The sequence below is a fragment of the Lethenteron reissneri genome, chromosome 63 (genome assembly GCF_015708825.2).
Source record: "Lethenteron reissneri isolate LAM-NWPU_2019-01 chromosome 63, ASM1570882v1, whole genome shotgun sequence".
Classification (NCBI taxonomy): Eukaryota; Metazoa; Chordata; class Hyperoartia; order Petromyzontiformes; family Petromyzontidae; genus Lethenteron; species Lethenteron reissneri.
Window position 1 is genome coordinate 1,731,467 of NC_083841.1, and position 23,212 is coordinate 1,754,678.

The 23,212-nt window shown below is 50.3% G+C and overlaps 1 long non-coding RNA gene across 1 annotated transcript; it reads right to left on the reverse strand.

The window, feature by feature from the left end:
* Positions 1-1,476: 1,476 nt before the first annotated feature.
* LOC133358757 (uncharacterized) lies at positions 1,477-17,581 on the reverse strand. The gene is made up of 3 exons (XR_009757117.1): positions 17,377-17,581; positions 4,263-4,389; positions 1,477-2,096 (listed from the first exon to the last, which is right to left on the reverse strand). It is a non-coding gene; the product is annotated as an uncharacterized LOC133358757 (long non-coding RNA).
* Positions 17,582-23,212: the final 5,631 nt, after the last annotated feature.

Consider the following 23,212-nt stretch of genomic DNA (forward strand, 5'->3'; position numbering starts at 1 on the left):
GCGTGTCTGTGCGCTTGTCCACGTTTGCCCTTCAAACCCGCGCGTGTGTGTGTGTGTGTAACGTGTGTGTGTGTGTGTGTAACGCGTGTGTGTGTAACGCGTGTGCGTGTCTGTGCGCTTGTCCACGTTTGCCCTTCAAACCCGCGCGTGTGTGTGTCTGTGTAACGTGTGTGTGTGTGTAACGCGTGTGTGTGTAACGCGTGTGCGTGTCTGTGCGCTTGTCCACGTTTGCCCTTCAAACCCGCGCGTGTGTGTGTGTGTGTAACGTGTGTGTGTGTGTGTGTAACGTGTGTGTGTGTAACGTGTGTGTGTGTGTGTGTAACGCGTGTGTGTGTGTGTGTATAACGTGTGTGTGTGTGTAACGCGTGTGTGTGTAACGCGTGTGCGTGTCTGTGCGCTTGTCCACGTTTGCCCTTCAAACCCGCGCGTGTGTGTGTGTGTAACGTGTGTGTGTGTGTGTGTAACGTGTGTGTGTGTAACGCGTGTGTGTGTGTGTAACGTGTGTGTGTGTGTGTGTAACGCGTGTGTGTGTGTAACGCGTGTGTGTGTGTGTGTGTAACGCGTGTGCGTGTCTGTGCGCTTGTCCACGTTTGCCCTTCAAACCCGCGCGCGGCTCTAAATCGCCTCGTCGCGGTGATTCGTCAATCAGCCGTCGTCACCGTTTGTCACGGCAGGGCTCGCCGGCCTCGCGAGGACTCCGAAATCTCCCCCCCCCCTCCCTTCCGTTCAATAATTTAATATTTAATATAACCCCCCCTCCCCTCTACCCCCCCCCTACCGCCACCATCCCCCCCCCCACCCCCGACCCTCTTGCCGACCATTTGCGTAAAATTGCACTCGGTGCGAATTAACGATCACGGTGCAGAGTCGTGATGCGCCGTCGTCCGCTGGCCACGCGGATGGCGACCCAACGGTCCGTGGGCCGGTAGCGGTGGCGAGGCGGCGGGGTGACGGTGCTGAGGGCGGCGGCGAGGGTGGCCGTCGATTGCGTGGCAAGGAGGTGGTGGTGAAGAGACTGTAAGAGGGCTCCTTGGAGGTCGCGGGTGTCAGCTGTGAAACATCGACAGGATCGAGCAGAGGGAAAGGAGCGATGGCTGGCGTGCTGTGGCATCGACAGCATTGGCTGTGATGATGGTCTTCATCCCCCTGACCCGAACGGCCACCGTTTGTTGTTGTTTATCTCCGCACGTGACCCCGTGACGATGTACGTGTGATTAGATCGCGCGCGTCCCACAAGATCTTTAAACCCCGAGAAACGTTTCGTGCGGCTTGCTCTTTTTCTCGAAGTTATTTAGTTTTTGTTGTTGTTGTTGCTGTTATTCTCCTTTGCTCGGCAAACCGCAGGCAAGCCCCTCGCCGCGAGGCACGGACAGCGCTACCGTGAAGGCGTCTCACGGACGATGCGGTCGCGACGCGCTCATCCCGTTCACGAGATCTCCGGCGACTTCACCGCGCACCCGGCAGGCACCAGGTCTTTGAGCTGCTACCTGATGTGGCTGTCACGGTTGCCCCCGATGGCAAACGGAAAGTAGGGGCGGCCTTCTCACGACCGGATGACAAGCGCCACCAGATCGAGCTGCGAAACCGATCGAGTGATGAGACGCGAGAGGTTTATATTTGCGCGATACTCACCCCAACAAGAACACGCCTTGTTATGGTCGCAGAAGCATACGACTGCGTGTTAAAGAGAGGCAAAGTTCACGTTGGTTTTGGGCGAGCGGAATAGTTTCAGCCTCCAAACGTGGCTTAGGTTTAGATGCCCCACTGCGCATGGCCTCCGTGCGGTCCCTTACAGGACTGTGGATCGTTCAGACTGAGCAGGCTCATGAACGAGGAAGGTTCAGACTGAGCGGGCTCGTGAACAAGGAACGTTCAGGCTGAGCGGGCTCATGAACAAGGAACGTTCAAGCTCGGCCGTGCTGCGTGTGTGCGCGCGCTCGTTTATTAAACCTCGGTGCGCGTACGCATCTTGCTTTGGTTGCAGCTCCAACAGCACGGTGAAGACCCTCGCTTGCGATGGCCTTGATCCGTGCGATGGCCTTGATCCGTGCACAGGTGCAGCGCGTGGCGCGGTGTCCACGCAGCAGGGCCGGCGTCTGTGCAAATTTGCGAGAGGAAAACCAAAAATGTAAGAAAATGTTTTTTTTAAAAATGCCGCCCTTTGCCAGCAAAACTTACGGCGGCTGCGGCGGCCGCCGTGGCTACGTGTGGGTATTGAACTTCTTTCGCGCCGTACGCGGCTCACGGCGCCGGCCGGAGGCGAGATGGCGCAAGTGACAAAGCTGAAAGTGTCGCGGGTAGAACGCAAAGCTGTCTAGATGCAACCGCGTCTCGAGACATTCCTCACGTCCGGGGACTTGTTGTTGTTGTTTGAAGATGCTGTATTTAAAGAGGGTTAAAGTGCGAGGAGGTCAGTGGGAGGCTAGAGTCAGCGTGAAGGTTTAACGGCGTGAAGTCTTGAGACTGCGAGAGGATGGCTCAGGAAAGAAGGGTCAGAGGGGTAGAGGTGGCGGGCGATGAGACGCTTCACGTCACGATGGGACGAAGAGACCGCCAGTCAGGAAACGACTGTGACATGACCCTCGTCTGTTGCTGAATTACCATCCTGTGTCACTGACGCGGTATTATTTGGACGTTGCAAATATTTACCAGGGTATCATTATTATTATAATTTACTGTTGATTTTCAAACTGTTCAATACATTTTCTGTTGCGTTATCAGCTCTCTGTTTGTTCCTGATACATTTCCCTGACATAAGAATGTGGAATTTCCACCACCGGGGCAGAGGGTCGTGAATAACCGGACCGTGTCACAACACTCGCTGCTACAGGCGATGTTTGCAATTGCGATGATTCTCACCTGCAACTGCTTTAATGTTTACAAACGGGTGTTGATGTTTACTTGGCCGAGTAATTGTGATTTCCGTCCTGTTACCTCGAGCATTGATCCGTGTGTATTGAGCACGCGTTTGATGAATACCATTCGTGCCGCTTGATTATTGGAGGTGTTTTCTGACACGGGAGGTGCACGCATTAGTCATAGTGAATCACCGCACCGCAGATTCACAATGTGATGGTTTGCAAGAACTCCTAAACATTTTACAACATTTTAATGACTGCTCTTGGACTATTTTCATTCAGCGTTTGTTATAAACGTTACGACTGTTGTTATTATTATTGTTTAGGTCTTACCTCGTGTTCATTAACACGATTAGGAAAAGTTACCGTTGAACATTGGATGTTTCCTATCAAATCTTAAGTCGTCGTCATCATCGTCAAAACCACTTACGAATTATTCTCTTTCTTTACGTGCTAATTTGTGTTATTTCAACCACTTCAATGGACTGAGATAACGCGTTATATATAAGTATTGTTAAACGTAATTAATATTTTACATTGGGAGTGTCAACCCAGGCCCCAGTGACCGCAGTGAAGACCCTAAAGCCAGACGGTGGTGGTGGCGGTGGTGGCGGCGGTGGTGGGGGTGGTGGTGGTGGTGGCGGTGGTGGCGGCGGTGGTGGCGGTGGTGGCGGTGATGGCGGCGGTGGTGGTGGCGGTGGTGGCGGTGGTGGCGGCGGTGGCGGCGGTGGTGGTGGCGGTGGTGGCGGTGGTGGCGGTGGTGGTGGCGATGGTGGCGGTGGTGGCGGCGGTGGTGGCGGTGGTGGCGGCGGTGGTGGCGGTGGTGGCGGTGACGGCGGCGGTGGTGGTGGCGGCGGTGGTGGTGGCGGTGGTGGTGGCAGTGGTGGCGGTGGTGGCGGTGGCGGTGGTGGTGGCGGTGGTGGCGGTGGTGGCGGCGGCGGCGGTCGTGATGAGAGCGTTAACAGCGGACCATTGCCGACGGGCTGTCAACGGTGCAGCGGCTGCACAGAATCTGGCAGGAGGAAGGAAGCGACGGCGAGATGAGATGGCATCAAAGGGGGCGGGCGAAGCTTTGGGCAGTAACTGCGAGGCTTTGACCTTGGTGCAGGGTCAAGCAGGGCTCGGCGGCGGCGTGCTCACGGGGAGCTGCGGATTGGAATGGATGTGTGAGCCGCGAGGAAGATGGGCGTTGACACGTGGGCGGGTGGGCTGGACGTGTGGCGACTCCGACGAGGTGGATGGACCGAGGAGGTCGAATGATGCCTTCCCCTGATCCACCCCCCCCCCCCCCCCCCAGATCCGCTTGCGTTTGACCTCTGCGTGGTTTAAAGGGGATCGCCCTCGCACGCTCACTCGCCCTCGGTGTGTGTCCACAAAGTGGCAGCAGCAGCAGCAGCCGATCACCAATGAGTGGCGGTGACGTCACCGTGGCGCCTGTGCCAGGGGAGGTGCGCTTTGAGGCCGGCCGCGTGAAGCGTCGGAGGCTCGGGAGGAGGTCACGTGACTGACCCGGCGGCCGCCGTGGAGTTGACTGGCGCACACAAAGACAAAGACAAAGATCCCCCGTGTAGCCTTCACAGACTTTCGGGGCGAGTGCTGTTAGCGAGCACCTGTGAAGGCCGGCGCGGCACACGAGGGGGTGGGTGGGTGGCCAGCACCACGCCGGGTGGACAGCACCCACGCCCGGCCGCCTTTGTCTCCCTAGTGGCGAGGTCTACTACACACCGCACCAGGTACTCGTTTGAAGCGGAGTCAACTGTGTATTATGATTGGTCGTGAGCAGTAATCGAACTCGGGTCACCGGGGTTCGCTCCCACCACAGACACACACAAAGACAAAGATCCCCCCACAGACTGCTGGGGCAAGTGCTGTTAGCGAGTAGCAGCAGCGCCTACGAAGGCCGGCACGGCGCAGGGTGTGGGTGGGTGGGCGGTCTGGGCAGCAGCCTCACACACACACATCCACTGGCAGATCCATTACACGTGCACACGACATAACCTTGGCAGGGCTTCGCTTAAAACTGCTGCATTGCAAGATGCCACGCGCACGCGCACACAGCCGCGTGTCTGATGCCACTCCAATCAAACGTGCATACATCAACGCACTCGGACGGTTTAGCCAGTGTAGGGTACAATATTTCATTCGCCGTTGCACTGTGTACGTGTGTACGTGTGTTTGTGTATGCATGTGCGTGTGTGTTTGACCATCAGTGTGTGCGCGTGTGTCTATCCGTGATGGGGAGCGGTGGTGGAGCGGTTAGCGCGCTGCGCTACGAACCCGACGACCCGAGTTCGATTCCCGCTCACCACCACCGGTGATGGATATCTGGACCGGTCCTGGCTCCCGAATAGGCCGAATCAGCCTTAAATGAGCACTTAGGGCGGGTGTTTAAACAATGTTGTCCTTCCCCGGCACCTCCGCTTATCACGGTTGACTATGTACGGTGCGAAAGAAGTTTAACACACATACACGCGAAGACAAATGTCACCCGTATAGCCTGTTAGGGCAAGTGCTGTTTCACGAGTAGCACTTATGAAGGCCGGCACGTACACACACTCACCCACACAGTCGCCCTTTCAGATGCGCTTCTGCGGCCGTCTGGAACGTTCTTCCTTTCGATATTAGGAAGCCACTGGAGCTGGGCACTTTTAAATCATCGTCGTCCAGTTTGTCAAACTAACTTGTTTAGAACTTATTGTTGTGTTTCGTTTATCCTTCCCCCGCACTTCCGATTAGTACGGTTGGCTACGTATGGTGCGAAAGAAGTTCCACGTACACACGTACGTACACACGTACACACGTACACACGTACGTACACACGTACACACGTACGTACACACGTACACACGTATACACGTACACACGTACGTACACAAGCACTGGGGAGACAGCTCACTGTCTTATTAATTAGGCGACCTAAGTTCGATTCCTTGCTACGTCAGTATTGTTGGTGAATTACCATGTTAATGAACTTTCATTATCAAGACAAACTTCACAAAAGCACTCCAGCCCGCTCTCATCCGCCTATTTGTTGAGTAATCTTACCCCAAAAGCTGTCCGTGTACACCCACTCGGCTATGTTAAATGCTTGGGGAGATCTTCATCCAGCAGTGGAGTGATAATGGCTGATGATGATCGTGACAATTTTCTAATGCCACGTAATCACTTTGGCAAGAGCATATCGCCCTTTAACAAATGGTTTTGGTACCTTGATGTGATATTAATATTGATGTTCCATGTTGCTAATTGTGTTTTTATAACATCTGTAAAATACACAGAGATGGTTGGGCCTTGGTTTGTAAGAGTTTTGAGTAACTGGAACTTCTATTTCTCCCGAGTGGACACCTTGTCCGCAGTTTGACGAAGGCGTAATATGGTAGAGCGGAGGCAGACCCTCCCGCGGAGTGCTGATTCGTTACGGAGCTTGAAAGAAAACGGTTTTACGGTAACAAAAATGTAGAAAATCCAAAAATCTATAAAGCTCTTAGGAGTGAGGAAACGCACACCCGCCGCCATCTTTTTTGTCGACACTGGCCCCAGCCAATGAGAGCAATGGACGCTTTTGAACCAATCAGCAACCCCCGTCCTCCAGCGATTCTATTATCACGATCGGCGGTCACGATAATAAAAAAATATCTATTTGTTGGCCAAAGTTATTACAGTTTAACACGTAGTAGGCTATCGCGACCAACATTGTCAATAATAGAGGTTGTTCTTGGGTTAGATTGCATAAATATACATGGACATTCGACTTACGCACATTCGACTTACGAACTTTCAGAGATACGAACAAAGTTGTCGATATGGTCCAGTTGCCTGTTCAGACCGAGTTTTTCAAGGGTAGAGGGAACACGATCCCCAAAGGGAATTAGCATCTACGTGCTAATTCCAGTGGCATCTACATCAGCAGAACATAAAGAAGAACCAGTGGCATCTACATCAGCAGAACGTTCAAAACCAGTGGCATGTAAATCTGCAGAAAATGAGGAACCAGTGGCATCTCCATCTGTAGAACGTGAAGAACCAGCGGCATCTACATCTATAGAACGTGAAGAACCAGCGGCATCTACATCTATAGAACGTGAAGCACCAGTGGCATCTACATCTGCAGAACGTGAAGAACCAGTGGCATCTACATCTACAGAACGTGAAGAACCAGTGGCATCTACATCTACAGAACGTGAAGAACCAGTGGCATCTACATCTACAGAACGTGAAGAACCAGTGGCATCTACATCTGCAGAATGTGAAGAACCAGTGGCATCTACATCTACAGAACGTGAAGAATCAGTGGCATCTACATCTACAGAGTGTGAAGAACCAGTGGCATCTACATCTACAGAACGTGAAGAACCAGTGGCATCTACATCTACAGAACGTGAAGAACCAGTGGCATCTACATCAGCAGAACGTTCAAAACCAGTGGCATTTAAATCTGCAGAAAATGAGGAACCAGTGGCATCTCCATCTGCAGAACATGAAGAACCAGTGGCATCTACATCTATAGAACGTGAAGCACCAGTGGCATCTACATCTATAGAACGTGAAGAACCAGTGGCATCTACATCTGCAGAACGTGAAGAACCAGTGGCATCTACATCTATAGAACGTGAAGAACCAGTGGCATCTACATCTATAGAACGTGAAGAACCAGTGGCATTTACATCTGCAGAACGTGAAGCACCAGTGGCATCTACATCTACAGAACGTGAAGAACCAGTGGCATCTACATCTATAGAACGTGAAGAACCAGTGGCATCTACATCTGCAGAACGTGAAGCACCAGTGGCATCTACATCTATAGAACGTGAATAACCAGTGGCATCTACATCTGCAGAACGTGAAGAACCAGCGGCATCTACATCTATAGAACGTGAAGAACCAGTGGCATCTACATCTGAAGAACGTGAAGAACCAGTGGCATCTACATCTACAGAACGTGAAGAACCAGCGGCATCTACATCTATAGAACGTGAAGAACCAGTGGCATCTACATCTGAAGAATGTGAAGAACCAGTGGCATCTACATCTACAGAACGTGAAGAACCAGTGGCATCTACATCTACAGAACGTGAAGAACCAGTGGCATCTACATCTGAAGAACGTGAAGAACCAGCGGCATCTACATCTACAGAACGTGAAGAACCAGTGGCATCTACATCAGCAGAACGTTCAAAACCAGTGGCATTTAAATCTGCAGAAAATGAGGAACCAGTGGCATCTCCATCTGCAGAACATGAAGAACCAGTGGCATCTACATCTATAGAACGTGAAGCACCAGTGGCATCTACATCTATAGAACGTGAAGAACCAGTGGCATCTACATCTGCAGAACGTGAAGAACCAGTGGCATCTACATCTATAGAACGTGAAGAACCAGTGGCATCTACATCTATAGAACGTGAAGAACCAGTGGCATTTACATCTGCAGAACGTGAAGCACCAGTGGCATCTACATCTATAGAACGTGAAGAACCAGTGGCATCTACATCTGCAGAACGTGAAGCACCAGTGGCATCTACATCTATAGAACGTGAAGAACCAGTGGCATCTACATCTGCAGAACGTGAAGAACCAGCGGCATCTACATCTATAGAACGTGAAGAACCAGTGGCATCTACATCTGAAGAACGTGAAGAACCAGTGGCATCTACATCTACAGAACGTGAAGAATCAGTGGCATCTACATCTGCAGAACGTGAAGAACCAGTGGCATCTACATCTATAGAACGTGAAGAACCAGTGGCATCTACATCTACAGAACGTGAAGAATCAGTGGCATCTACATCTATAGAACGTGAAGAACCAGTGGCATCTACATCTATAGAACGTGAAGCACCAGTCAGTGGCATCTACATCTGCAGAACGTGAAAAACCAGTGGCATCTACATCTGCAGAACATGAAGAACCAGTGGCATCTACATCTACAGGAGATTATACAACTTTTAAAGCCATTCCCCGTGTTTAGTGTACATGCCGTTCAACACGTTTGGAATCAACAGGAGTAAAGTTGGACTTACAAACAAATGAACCAAACTCGTTCGTAAGTAGACAACAAACACCGGTGTTTGTTGAACTAGCAGCGACTTGGCATGCTCTGTTTACGTGACAAACCCTCACTAATTGACTGTGTCGGGTGGTGGCGGCTTTAACGACTCATTTATATTCACGCGATCTAACCCAAAAAACCTCTCTATGGTAATTATAGTCACTCTGTGAGCCACGCCATCTACCCGCCAGTAGCTCCTCCAACCTCGTCTCCCGCCCTGCCATGTAGGAGTGCAGTAGAATGCACTCGTAGGTACAGTAAATAACACCTGATGTCATTATAATTAAACATTGTTTTTATGAAATAATGTACAACATCTGTATTATTCAGTTTAACGCGTGTAGGCTTTCGCGACCAATATTATTCATAATCAACGTTTTTGGGTTTAGATCGCGTTATTTATAAATGTGTCGTAACCCTCCACCACCCGACACGGCCAATCAGTAAAAAAGTGTCACGTTGACAAAAGACAAATAGATCACTACTTTAGCCCACCGGTGTGTTGAAGAGTGATTCCCAACCCTCTGAATGGACAAGTTGTACATCTGGAGGCTTGAAGAAGAGACTTTTCAAATATGACAATGAAAGTGACTTCAAGATGATGTTACACAAAACACTTAACGGCTCCCAGAACTGCTTTAACCCACGCAAACTCTGGACTGGTTCATCAGCAGAGTCGGGCCTGCTTCAAACTATTAACAATTTTTGTTTAATTTTACCAGGCAAGGCCCCACCACTGAGCTACTGTGTAGATCTTTTTCAGAAGCGACATGCCCTTCGCGAACGATAGCTCCACAAAGTGGGCTCATGGTCATCATCACGTGGAAAGTCACAGCAGCAGCAGCCAAACACTCTCACATGCGTGGTAAAGTCGATTCTAAATGTGGAGGTAAAAACCCGACTATGGTGGTGAACTGACAGATGTTTCAATGCCAGGAACCTCCTGCCTGTCCGATAATGGGGTCCAGGCTGAAACGCAAAACTACACAACAGAAAATAACAGCTGTGGGTAATATCACAGATGCATGGTATAGTCGACATAAACTCATGGCTATGGACAAACTGCTCAGAATGCACGTGTGTGTGCTCACCAGATCTCAGAAGCTAAGCAGGCCTTTGAGCCTGGATCGTGCCGAGATGACCGAGGTAGCCAACTAGTCCCCTTCTCAGCGCGATGTCTAGCGGAGACGTTTAGCGACGACGGCGACGACGAGACGAGTTCGCTCCCAGAACCGGCAGCCCCGAGCTCCACGCTCTCAGCTCCTTTTATGCTCCCAGCGCGGCCTGGCTCCGCCCTGACCGCGCCTCCCTTTTCGAACCCGCTAGCAGGTTCCAGGACCTTCCAGATGGGGTCCTCCATGACCCTTGTCCTAGTTCCTCCGCCCTGCCCACACCCCGTGCTCACGCCCTCACCGGCGTGTGCGCTGTCTGTCCACCGCAGTTGCCGCTGCTGCCCACCAGCCGGAGCTATTACACTACACATGCATCGACACTCAGTGCCACATGTATAGAGTGGACACAAATACAGGACGTGACTATGTATTCAGCATAATGCATTTGTACGGATAGACGACTGCCCCATGTTATATCTATGTACATAGAAATACACTGTAGTATACACACGCATCTGTACTTACATATACAACGGATAGATGTGTGTACATGTACAGACTGCAACATGGAATACCGACATGCAGAGATGTACCAATACACCCGTGTTGTGTATGTACCCCCTTTTTATTTTTTTTAATATTCTTTTTTTTAAGGCTTATTCTGCCATCATATATAATATTGTTTTTTTAATAGACACGGGGCCACGTGGGAACGAACACGCCCCCACACTTCCACAGAGGCCCCACACTTCCACAGATGCGCGCATACCTCATTTCAAAGGAAAGACGGCATGAAAGAGGGTAATCAAGGTCATAAACTCCCCGAATTTCACACAAGAGGAACAAGGAATGGGGGAATTGCAGGCGGGGGGTTGCAGAACCAGGAGACACGGAGGAAGAGATAATTATATTCTTAACAAAGAAACAGCATCGACGACAAAAAGCACAGATGGGTCTTTGAACCATGTTAAATACACAAGTTACCAACTCAACCATAAAGATTAAGCAAACAGTATCCATCCTCACTCCAATTGAAAACCAAAAGACAATCTGCACCAGAATCGCGACCCATCATTGTTAATTAAGTACTGACATTATTTACCTTTAAAGAATATCTACACGGCCGGGCCGAAGCATCAAAGAATAATTAGGGCATCTATTTCGCTCCAAAACAAATTCCTAGCCAGGATATCAGATCAAATAATCACAAGAAGTCGAATAATAAGTACGGAATTAAAATAGAAGAGGAATCAAGGGCGGAGAAGGCTCTCAAAATTAACCAAACACAACACCCATGGGAAGCGAGCAACACGACCGCCTTTGTCTTTCCGAGAGGATCTCCACACACAGGCACCAAGCCAGGAAATGACACCCATAAAGGTTGGGTCACGATGAAACATCGTGAACACGGTTTCGGCATAACTGTGCAGATGGAACCAAGCAGCAAATAAGTTGCATTTCAACTTCCAAACCAAACCAACTTAAGCTGTGTGAGACAAAGGATGTGATCCCAGAGCAAGGGAGGTAATAATTAAGCTCGCTTAACGCGTAAGTTTTCGCGACAAATATTATTCAGTAACAAAACATGGATTCGAATGTTTTTTTATAACTCGACGCGAATCATCGGTCTGGCTAATGGATAACTTTGGTGGCACCGTCACGAGACCCCCACCCCTTTCTTCCAGAACGACACACACAGCTGTGTCTTCAAAGCTAATAAACACACGGACAAACACGCACGCGAAACACACGGACGGACACACACACGGACGCAGATGGTCCACCCCCACAGGAAGGTTTTATGACACAGCCTTTGAACAACTCGGGAAGCCGAGTGGAAGTTTCCGATATAAACCGAAGGAAAATCCATACAAAGCATATCGTCCGGGCTTCGGCTCCAACACACATATCATCCGGGCTACGAGCCCATCTTCGGCTCCACCACAGATCGACAGGGGCTCTGGCCCCCATCACAGATCTCCAGGGCTGTGGCTCCATCTCTCCTTGTCGCCGCCAACGAAGAAGCTCCTGTCATTCAGAATGACGAGGTTTGCGGAGTAGCGACGCGTAGCTACAAGCCGAGGTCTGCACCACCTGAGAAGAATCGCTACCCTGAGTCGCAGAGTTGCGAGTGAAGCCAACAAAGACGCCAACGTCCACCCTGCCACGAACGAAGCATCGCTCCTCGTCAGAGTGACGACCAGCGAACAACCCGCAGGAAAGGCGGAGATCGCTGAAAGAGCGCCAACGAGCAACAACCTTGCGCCACCGTGCGCCACCTTGCGCCACCTTGCGCCGCCGTGCGCCACCGCGCGCCATCGAGCGACAACGAGCGACACGAGCGACCGAGCATCTTCAAGGACAGCATCGTGCCAACTCGTCATCTAGCAGTAGAAAGAGAGAGCGCACGAGCAGCACCAAGCCCCCGGAACCATCAAGCGCCAAGCAAGCAAGTTTCTTCAAGGAACATCGTGCCAACGCCGCTCAATCCAGCAGTGGAGAGAGAGAGGGAGAGCAAAGCCGAGCGACACGCCGAGCGAGGGAGCAGCAGGAGCTGTTCGTATCCTCCCACACCACACAAGCTAACGACACAATTAATATTACGAGGGGACAACGCACACACAGCACGCACACGAATAAGACTTTAAAAGAAAACTGTCTTTTCGTTTCAAAAAGGGTTGCCATTTCGAGGTGGTGCGTTCAATATCAACTGATCGTGCAAAGCAGTTGCTGCCGTCGAGTTACATAAATGCATAAGAGTTTTCGTTATTCATATTGCATAATTGCATAATTTCGCAACTGCATAAGTTTTTGTCGTTCATATTAGTTAATTGCATAATCTTGCCCATGAATTATTGACGCATGTTTGACCTGCATGATAGAATGTCACGTGCTTGTTAGAATAAAATTGTTATCACAGAAGCATATCGAGTGTTCCTTCCAAGTCCATGCAAAACTGTCTTATTCTTGACAACTGTATCCTGTGATGAGATATGAAAATGGAGACCTAAAATATTATAACACACACTAGGATAATCGGTAAATGAATCTATGATAATCGTGTTATCCTGATTGATAACTCTGGATAAACGAAAGCAAATTATCATAACTGCACACATTAACATAATCGCAAGCCTCCGCATAAATTACTACGATTATCATAATTTATGCATATAATCACACGCATTATCATAATTTATGCATATTAATACACACACTATCATAATTAATGCGATTTGCGCATTTTTCGGAAAATTATTAATTTTTATTATTTTCATCAAAATTTCATAATCACAACACATACAACACCCGCCATTCGCCACGAAGTGACGGTGACGTCACAAAGGCACATGTGCCAGGCCAGGTGCACGTTGAGGCCACGTGAAGTGTCGAAGGCTCGCTAACAGGACGAGGTCTCGGAACAGACCCAGCAGGTGCCATGGGTTGGCTGACTGAGATGACCCGTAGATGCACCACCAGCTGTACCTCCTACTGTGCCAGGCTAGGTGCAGGAGGTCTCGGGACAGACCCAGCAGGTGCCATGGGTTGGCTGACTGAGATGACCGGTAGATGCACCACCAGCTGTACCCCCCACTGTGCCGAATTGCTCCATTTTAACCGCCCGGCTCTCCGCTCGTTGTTGTGAGCGTCAGAGATGCACATGGTATTATATACAGGCATGTGTTCACATATACCACGTCCTGGTATGTGTACACGTACAGCCTACTGCCCCATGTAATATCTATGCAACGTATCGTGTGGGGTGTGCATGCACAAGTACACGCCATGTACAATGTATAGCAAAAGTGTGTGCGTGTGGAATAAGACTGCACCACACAGACACTATGCACGACGCAAAGACGACGATGTGATAGGTAGGATGCGTTGGACAGTGTTTACATTTTGCCCCACACACATAATGTAACGTATTACCGTAGTGCATACATGCTCCACATGCTTAGTAGACATACTGTACAAAAAAAAAACAAAGAACCCCCATATAGCCTGTAACAGGCTGTTGGGGCAAGTGCTGTTAGCGAGCACCTATGAAGGCCAGAACGGCACACGAGGGGGTGGGTGGCCAACACCACGCCCGGCCGCCTTTGTCTCCCCAGTGGCGATGTTTACTACACGCCGCACCAGGTACTCATTTGAGGCTGAGTCGACTTAGGGGAGGCCCAGGACCCGGTTCAGATAATTGCCACGTGGTGTTGATGGCCGTGAGCGAGAATCGAACTCGGGTCGCCGGGTTCGTAGCGCAGCGTCGCGCTAACCACTACGCCACCGCTCCCCCGACATGACCAGCATACAAAGACAAAGGCCCCCCGTGTAGTCTCTAACAGACTGTCGGGGCAAGTGCTGTTAGCGAGCAGCAGCAGCAGCACCCTACGAAGTGCTACCGTCACTGTGGCACACGAGAGCAGGGGTGGGTGTTCAGCACCACGCCGTGTGGACAGCACCCACGCCGGGCCGCCTTTGTCTCCCCAGTGGCGATGTTCACACTGCACCACCTCTGCACAGGGTGCTCATTTGAGGCCGAGTCGATCTAGGGGGGTAAGAGACCCAGGCACCCGGTTCAGCACACGTACACGTACAATGCAGCACACGTACACACACACACACACGGCAATCCACCCGTGTATCGGCAGACGTGTGGTTTTTAAACGCGCACACGCACACTGCATTGCCATTACTCGTCACTATTTGACGGGAACCCTCACCGCGGCTACATTCTCGGCATCGTCCCTGCAGTGTCCATGTCGACACGATTCTGATCCTCGTTGTTGCACAGCACGTGAGAATGCGCCGCCCGAGCAGATAGAGGATGAAGATGATGATGAAGATGCGGCCGTGTCACAGCACAGGCTGCTGTGCACGATGAACATGACACGGGCATACACACACACACATGTGTGTACGTGCCCACACACGTGTGTGCATGTACGTACACACACACACGTGTGTGTACGTGCCCACACACGTGTGTGCATGTACGTACACACACACACGTGTGTGTGCATATACGTACACACACACACGTGTGTGTACGTGCCCACACACGTGTGTGCATGTCCGTACACACACACGCGTGTGTATGTATGTACACACACACACACGTGTGTGTGTATGTGCGTGTGTGTGTGCACGCCTACACCAACACATCGCGTGGCACTTACCTGGTGCTGCCGTTGTAGGATGAGAGCAGAGAGTGACGTCTGTCCGCCCCTTACATCCCTCGTGTGTGTGTGTACAGCCTACTACACACATACACCTCGCGTGTGTGTGTGTACAGCCTACTACACACACATACACCTCGTGTGTGTGTGTACAGCCTACTACACACACACACATACACCTCGTGTGTGTGTGTGTGTACACCTCGTGTGTGTGTGTGTACACCTCGTGTGTGTATGTGTGCACAGTCTACTACACACACGTACACCCTGTGTGTGTGTGCGCACAGTCTACTGCGTGTGTGTGTGTGTGTACAGTCTACCACACACACATACACCTCGTGTGTGTTTGTACGTGTGTGTGTGCGCACAGTCTACTGCGTACACACACACACGTACACCTGTGTGTGTGTGAGTGTTGTTCGCGTGATTCCCCTTGTCTCTGATGCGTTATCACTGCTGCAGGCAGCCCGACTGTGGCCGACAGAGCGAGTGAGGCTTCTTTATAATAACAACGACGACTCCGACTGGGTTACATAACAGACGTGTCCACACATCGCCAGCGGGCTAGGCGCTAAACGCGACCACCGATACAGATTAATGATTGTTTGTGACGTATCCACGAAATCAACCTGCTCATCGCAGTCCAACTATGGACTAGATATCTTTAAAAAATGTGGTTTATAGTTGGACAAAGCTAAGCCCGATATGATGGTTTGTGTTGCTGTGCTGGTGGTCATCTTCCGTGTGAATGATATACACGTGTGTAGGCCCAACCACTGGGTGTGTGATACACACAGCACAGAGGGTGACAGTCGTGTTAGTCTACACCGGTGTGTGTGTGTGATACACACAGCACAGAGGGTGACAGTCGTGTTAGTGTACACCGGTGTGTGTGTGTGATACACACAGCACAGAGGGTGACAGTCGTGTTAGTCTACACCGGTGTGTGTGTGTGTGATACACACAGCACAGAGGGTGACAGTCGTGTTAGTCTACACCGGTGTGTGTGTGTGTGATACACACACGCACAGAGGGTGACAGTCGTGTTAGTCTACACAGGTGTGTGTGTGATACACACAGCACAGAGGGTGACAGTCGTGTTAGTGTACACCGGTGTGTGTGTGTGATACACACAGCACAGAGGGTGACAGTCGTGCTAGATTACACCGGTGTGTGTGTGTGATACACACAGCACAGAGGGTGACAGTCGTGTTAGTCTACACTGGTGTGTGTGTGTGTGTGATACACACAGCACAGAGGGTGACAGTTGTGTTAGTCTACACCGGTGTGTGTGTGTGATACACACAGCACAGAGGGTCACAGTCGTGTTAGTCTACACCGGTGTGTGTGTGTGTGTGATACACACAGCACAGAGGGTGACAGTCTTGTTAGTCTACACCGGTGTGTGTGTGTGATACACACAGCACAGAGGGTCACAGTCGTGTTAGTCTACACCGGTGTGTGTGTGTGTGTGATACACACAGCACAGAGGGTGACAGTCTTGTTAGTCTACACCGGTGTGTGTGTGTGATACACACAGCACAGAGGGTCACAGTCGTGTTAGTCTACACCGGTGTGTGTGTGTGTGATACACACAGCACAGAGGGTGACAGTTGTGTTAGTCTACACCGGTGTGTGTGTGTGATACACACAGCACAGAGGGTGACAGTTGTGTTAGTCTACACCGATGTGTGTGTGTGATACACACAGCACAGAGGGTGACAGTTGTGTTAGTCTACACCGGTGTGTGTGTGTGATACACACAGCACAGAGGGTGACAGTCGTGTTAGTCTACACCGGTGTGTGTGTGTGTGATACACACAGCACAGAGGGTAACAGTCGTGTTAGTCTACACCGGTGTGTGTGTGTGATACACACAGCACAGAGGGTGAAAGTCGTGTTAGTGTACACCGGTGTGTGTGTGTGTGTGTGTGATACACACAGCACAGAGGGTGACAGTTGTGTTGGTCTACACCGGTGTGTGTGTGTGATACACACAGCACAGAGGGTGACAGTTGTGTTAGTCTACACCGGTGTGTGTGTGTGATACACACAGCACAGAGGGTGACAGTCGTGTTAGATTACACCGATGTGTGTGTGTGTGATACACACAGCACAGAGGGTAACAGTCGTGTTAGATTACGCCGGTGTGTGTGTGTCGATGTAGGAGCACGTCTCACCTGTGTGTAGGAGCACGCCACCTCGAGCCAGCGCTGACAGCTGACTGCGTCAATTGTGAACACAATCCAGAGCTTTCTGCCTCTCTCCCCTCCCTCTCTCTCTGTGTGTTGCACTCTCTCTCCCCGTCTCCCTCTCCTCTCCCCCTCTCCCCGTCTCTCTCTCTCCCCGTCTCTCTCTCTCCTCCTCCCTCCCCGTCCTCCCCTCTCCCCGTCTCCCTCTCCTCTCCCCCTCTCCCCGTCTCGCTGTCTATCTGTCGCTGTCTCCCCGTTTCTCTCTTCCCCGTCTCTCCCCGTCTCTCTCTCCCCGTCTCGCCCCCCCCCCCCCCTTTCCTCTCTCTCCGCTCCAGCCCGAATGAAAGTCGTGGTCCAATCACGAACACGCCTTCAGCGTCTCCATCCTGCCCCCCCCCCCCTCTCTCTCTCTCTCCGCCGTCGCTCTCCCAATCGCTCTCCCCCGCACCCTCTCACAGCCACGCCGGGGGGCGCCGTTCACGTGTGCCCGTGTCTGCTGCGTGGGGAGCGGTGGCGCAGTGGTTAGCGCTGCGCTGCGCTACGAACCCGGCGATCCGAGTTCGATTCCCGCTCACGGACAACACCGGTGGCGATTATCTGAACCGGTCCTGGTCCTACCCTAGGTCGACTCAGCCTGAAATGAGTGCGGTGTGTAGTAAACATCACTGCTAGGGAGACAAAGGCGGCCGGGCGTGGTGCTGGCCACCGGCCCTTCTCGTGTGCCACAGGGCCGGCCTTCATAGGTGCTGCTACTCGCTAACGACACTTGCCCCAGCAGTCTGTGCAGGCTACACGGGGGATCTTTGTCTTTGTAATTGGCACCTGCCGTGTGGCAGAGGCCTCCACCTGGAACCCCTCCCAGCAGCCTTGGTCTCCGCGAGCTGATGAAGGCTTCAAGGTGCATCCGATGTGTGGGCTTACCTGGGCTTACCTGTGCTTACCTGTGGGTACCGCGGTGGCTAGGAGATGTCAACTACCTCGCCTGGTACGCAGGAGGGCGTGGGCATCGATCTCGACCCTGACGCCTGCTGCTGCTGTATATTTGGAGTCTGCGTGTCTCTCTCTCTCTCATCATCACGGTGGCTAGGAGATATTAACTAACTCGCCTGGTGTGCAGGAGGTCGTGGATTCTATCCCGACCCTGACGCCCGCTGCTGCATATTTGGAGTTTGCGTGTCTCTCTCTCTCATCATCATCACGGTGGCTGGAAGATGTTAACTACCTCGCCTGGTGTGCAGGAGGTCGTGGGATGGATCCCGACCCTGACGCCTGCTGCTGCTGCTGCTGTATATTTGGAGTCTGCTTGTCTCTCTCTCATCATCATCACGGTGGCTAGGAGATGTTAACTACCTCGTCTGGTATGAAGGAGGTCGTGGGTTCGATCCTGACCCTGACGCATGCTGCTGCTGCTGTATATTTGGAGTCTGCCTCTCTCTGGGTCCTCCGGTTTTTCCCTCCCACGTTTAGAATCGACATCAGAATCAGAATCAGAAATCAGAAACGGTTTTAATCGCCATGTAAGTTTGCACAAACAAGGAATTCACTATGGCGGGACGGTGCATACATTGAACAAGTAGGAATCTTAACTTATATAAAAGGTATACACTCTAACTATACTAACGTTACAAAGTATAAGTAATACCAAAGGGCTAAAATCTTTAAAATTATGAATAAGTAGACCTTATAAAATGCGAATGTAAAATGTTAATTAGCCGTATTAAACAATCTTAAAATACAAAAATACAAATAAGTTTACACGTTGTAAGTATGACAAGGTGTAATTTTGTAGATAAAATTATGTAGATAAAATTATGTAGATAAAATTATGTAGATAAAATTATGTAGATAAAATGTTATAGTAAGTGTAACAGTCATTTTAAGCCCTTGGCCTTGTTGAGGAGGCCAACAGCAGACATCGCCACGCGTTCAGAGTGATTGGGCTCGCTGGCTCTACGTTCGCACGACGACGACGACGATGATGATGAGAAGCCACTTTCGTTGAGGTATCATTTGCGATAGCCAGATGCCGCTTCTGAAAAATAACTAAGTTGCTCAGTGGAAAAATTAAAATCGTCACAGCCACCTCTGAGACACACTTGAGCGGAGTGCTTTCGCTACGTTGTCCTCACCTGAAGAAGGCCGCTTGTGTTGCGCCCGAAACGTCGTCATTTAATTCAGTTTAATCTTTCTACCTACGTGACTTTACTGAAAAAAACAAAGCGTATGAATCATTGCAGTCACGAAAACTTAAAATCTAGAAGCTCAGTGGAGCCTTGCAGCCTGGTGAAAACAGAGATTAGTGTATGGATTCTAGATTTGAAACTTTCGTGACTGCAAGGATTCATACTCTTAGGTTTTTTTCGGTAAAGTCACGTAGGTAAAAAATAAAATTAAAATTAATAAAAGTAATAATAGAAATAAAATAAATTAATAAATCACGGCGTTTCGGAGGCAACACAAGTCTCCGTCATCAGGTGGGACCGTCACAGCTAAATTTACTGTATCAAGTGAGGAAAAATCCAAGAGACAAGCCCTTAAATACAAGTTGGATTTTTCACTTGATACAGTAAATGTAGCTGTGACGGTCCCACCTGATGACGGAGACTTGTGTTGCCTCCGAAACGTCGTGATTTAATATTTTATTTTATTTCTATTATTACTTTTATTTTTTGCCTACGTGACTTTACCGAAAAAACCTAGTAGTATTAGTGTATGGCATACTGAATGGCACACACAGCTTTGCGTGTATACTCAGGGTGCTGCAGCCGACGCGATGTAGTCGTGACCCGCGGATTGAACCCTAAACCACCACATTAGGCCACGACCAGACATCAGCTGTGACATTGAAATCTACGGGACTCCTTTTTTTGCCAGTACCGTATCAAGATGATGAAATGGAAGTAAAATAATGAGAATAATAATAATAGGCTTTACCCTTTCCGGCAATAGTACATCCAGGAGTTGTGTTAAGGTGTCCAATGAATAGACACGCAGATCGCAAGCCATCATGAACAAGTCTGCATTAACCACGCATCGTGCTTGTGGCAAGAAAACGTCTCAAACAAACATGCTCTGTTTCGATTTAAAGCTTTCGTGACTGCAGCAGGGATTCATCTTCTTGGTTCTTTCGGTAAAGTCACGTAGAATGGAAATAGTAAAATAATAAAAATAAAACATAATAAAATAACAAGCTCTGATAGGAATGTGGGCATGGTCCTTGAAACGGGTTGACCTCCACGAGAGACGACAGGCGAGATGGGGGGGTGAGCGACTCCATCAGCGCCCAGGGGCAATGCCGCACGTGCCAGAGGGTGGACAACTCGGGGGGTGGGGGGGTGAGCGACTCCATCAGCGCCCAGGGCAATGCCGCTCGTGGCAGAGGGTGGACAACTCGGGGGGGGGGGGGGTGAGCGACTCCATCAGCGCTCAGGGCAATGCCGCACGTGGCAGAGGGTGGACAACTCGGGGGGGGGGGGTGAGCGACTCCATCAGCGCCCAGGGCAATGCCGCACGTGGCAGAGGGTGGACAACTCGGGGGGGGGGGGGGGTGAGCGACTCCATCAGCGCTCAGGGCAATGCCGCACGTGGCAGAGGGTGGACAACTCGGGGGGGGGTGAGCGACTCCATCAGCGCCCAGGGCAATGCCGCACGTGGCAGAGGATGGACAACTCGGGGGGAGGGGTGAGCGACTCCATCAGCGCCCAGGGTTATGCCGCAAGTGGCAGAGGGTGGACAACTCGGGGGGGGGGGTGAGCGACTCCATCAGCGCCCAGGGCAATGCCGCACGTGCCAGAGGATGGACAACTCGGGGGGGGGGGGGGGGGTGAGCGACTCCATCAGCGCCCAGAGCAATGCCACTCGTGGCAGAGGGTGGACAACTCGGGGGGGGTGAGCGACTCCATCAGCGCCCAGGGCAATGCCACTCGTGGCAGAGGGTGGACAACTCGGGTGGACCAGGGCCACGGCAAACAGCGCGGGGGGCGGTTCGGAGGTGGGATGGAGCGCGTCCAGAGGCCCTCTTCGATGCTGACCCAGGCGGAGACGAGGAGGATGGGGGGTGTTGTTCTGTTTGTTGTTGTTGTCCTTGTTGTTGTTGTCGTTGTTGTTGTTCTTCTTCTTGTTGCTGTTGTTGTCCTTGTTGTTGTTGTCCTTGTTGTTGTTCTTCTTGTTGTTGTTGTCCTTGTTGTTGTTCTTCTTGTTGTTGCTGTTGTTGTTGTCCTTGTTGTTGTTCTTCCTGTTGTTGTCCTTGTTGTTTTTATTGTTGTCACTGTTGTTGTTGTTGCCCTTGTTGTTGTTGTCGTTGTTGTTGTCGTTGTTCTTGTTGTCCTTGCTCTTGTTCTTCTTCTTGTCTTGTTGTTGTTGTCCTTCTCGTTATTGTCGTTGTCCTTGCTGTTGTTGTTGTTGTGGCAGCGTTACGCGACGCATAATTTCCCGGTCGGCCACAAGGGGGACCCCGAATCAACAGATAAACAAGTCAACGATGTTCAAGAATTTGTTTTTTTTAATCTTTAAAATTTATTCAATGAAAGTTTCCTGCGGCCTATCACCATGAACCAAGCACCACTAACCTGTCAACTCCTAACCAGTGCCCTACATCGTGACAGAGCAATCCACACCGTACTGGTCACCCCGTGACATTATCAATCTCAACTTTCATCCTACAAAGACCCATCACAAGTAGAGAAACACAAAAAATAAAAAGTTGTTTAACTCAATTTCCCTGCACAAGAATACGGATAAACAGTTTGGTAATAGGGGTTTCCCACCATTTTTTCTGGCAACAAAACAGGTGATAAGATTTCGATTTAAAGCTTTCGTGACTGCAGGGATTCATCTTCTTGGTTATTTCGGTAAAGTCACGTAGAAGGGAAATAATAATAAATAAACATAATACGATAAAATGTATTTTATTTTATAAGTAAATATGAAATATGTTTTATTTTTATTATTTTAAAAAAGAAAACATAATAAAAGAAAATGTATTTTACATAAAAAAAATATGTTTAATTTTTTTTACTTTATTTTTTCCCTTCTACGTGACTTTACCGAAAGAACTAAAGAGGTGATAGGATGTTAAAACACCAAACTGACACCTTTTACAAGGAGTCATGTCTGCATTAACCACAAGACTTCTAGTCAGAATGCAAACAATAAACACACGATCTAACCCAAAACAAACTCTATTATGGATACTAAAATCAGAATATGTATTTCTACTGCAGGAGGAGGAATCCGATTAGCTATGAAGCGCTTTTATCACAGATGTCCAGTCGGGGCTCGGGGTAAAAACGTTACAACAATCAACGCAACAACAAAAAAACGCCACGATATTAGTGCAAAGTATAAAGAAAGATTATCAAATCACCAAACACACAAACAAAGACAGCACCAAACCAACTTCTTGTGTGTCGGACGCGGCCTGGACACCGCTGACGACAGCTCAGCGAGTGGCTTCACAGCATCGTCGTCGTCGATGCGTGGACATTCACAGCAGACAAATAATGGCCTCGAAGCACGTGTCAGTGTACCACGTGTCCCAGAGTTCCAGTGTCTCAGTGTCCCAGTGTCTCAGTGTCTCAGTGTCCCAGTGTCTCAGTGTCTTAGTGTCCCAGTGTCTCAGTGTCTTAGTGTCTCAGTGTCCCAGTGTCCCAGTGTCTTAGTCTCTCAGTGTCCCAGTGTCCCAGTGTCTCAGTGTACCACGTGTCTCCGTGTCTCAGTGTCCCAGTGTTTCAGTGTCCCAGTGTCTCAGTGTCCCAGTGTCTCAGTGTCTCAGTGTCTCAGAGTTCCAGTGTATCAGAGTCCCAGTGTCCCAGTGTCCCAGTGT